Genomic DNA, 1,471 nt, shown 5'->3' on the forward strand with positions numbered 1-1,471 from the left:
TACCCAATGGCTAGATGGTGGCTCAGCTCACAACCAGCTGGAATTCTAGATCCAGGGGATGCAGTATCATCTTCTGACATCCTCCAGCACTGCATTTGTATAGTGTACAGACATACATGGAGGGAGAATAAAATAAAGCAACTCTCTCCAAGTTAGGGTAAAAGATGTGAGGCCATGAAACATGCCTACATGGATTTTTTTTTAAGTATTTGTATCACATAAAGTATCTCCTTCAACCACAGCAAATGATACTAGGAACCAATAATGAAAGAATAACTAAGAACTTGCAAATATGTGGAAACCAAATGTGTGTGTGTGTGTGTGTGTGTGTGTGTGTGTGTGTGTGTGTGTGTGTTTGTGTGCGCGTGCGTGCATGCGTGCGCGTGCGTGCGTGCGTGCGTGCGTGCGTGTGTGTGTGTGTGTGTGTGTGTGTGTGTGTGTGTGTGTGTGTGTGTGATGTGAGACTAATTGCAGTTTTAAAGCCAAAGCCAGTCTGGTCTACATAGGGAGTTCTAGAATAGCTGGGGTTATATATAGAGAACCTGTGTCTGACACATCCTCCAACAATGGAAAAACGAGGAATAGAAATGACATGTTCATTTTTGTTCTATTCACAATAATCAGGAACTAGAAGCAGCCTATATGCCTATCAACTTATGAACTGACATTGCTATTCAGCTATTAACAATTAAATTGTGAAATTCACAGGTAAATGCATGGAGCTGAAAACAATCATTCTGAGTGAGGTCACCCGGACCCAGAAAGGCAAACATCACATGTTTTTTTCTCATCTGTTGATGTTAGCTTTGAGTCTTCATATATGTATGTTTCATTTGCTTTAGCCATAGAAGTCAAGAAATTACTAAGGGTCCATGTGGAGGGGCTCTCAATGCAGGTAGATAGATTGCCCTGTTATAAAGTATTATAAGACAATAATGGAAGAAGGAGGGTTAAGTTGGGTGGGTGACGGGAGGGCAGGGTAATGGAGTGAATATGGGGAAGATAACACTAAAGACCTTTTGCAAAAGTCATGTGGAAACTTCCGATTGTAGAAGCTTCCTAAACTATACCTACACACTCATATATAAAGAGTATAAAAGGATTTACCATATAATGGGGAAAAATACACCTACTAGACATCACAGCCTAACAAAGAATCCAGAGCTAGGAATGAGTTACTTCTTTTGAAGTTTTCAGTCAATGATGTTTCACAGATTCCCAAATAATGCAGGTATTGCCAATGTTCTTGGTCACCCTCCAGAACTTGAGAGTTAAGACCATAGTGATGAAGACACCACACATTTCAGTCCTAGAACAGAGAGAAAACAAAATGGTGTTTACCTGGAAGCTTCATCCTTCCTGGCTAGCTTTCATAGTGCTGGAAAATACTATGCATGTTACTAGAGGAGAAAAATGATCATTAGTATCACCTGCTGTGAGCCCTGAAAGTTACATTCATGACCAGTCTTGT

This window comes from Cricetulus griseus, chromosome X, assembly GCF_003668045.3.
Source record: "Cricetulus griseus strain 17A/GY chromosome X, alternate assembly CriGri-PICRH-1.0, whole genome shotgun sequence".
Taxonomy (NCBI): Eukaryota; Metazoa; Chordata; class Mammalia; order Rodentia; family Cricetidae; genus Cricetulus; species Cricetulus griseus.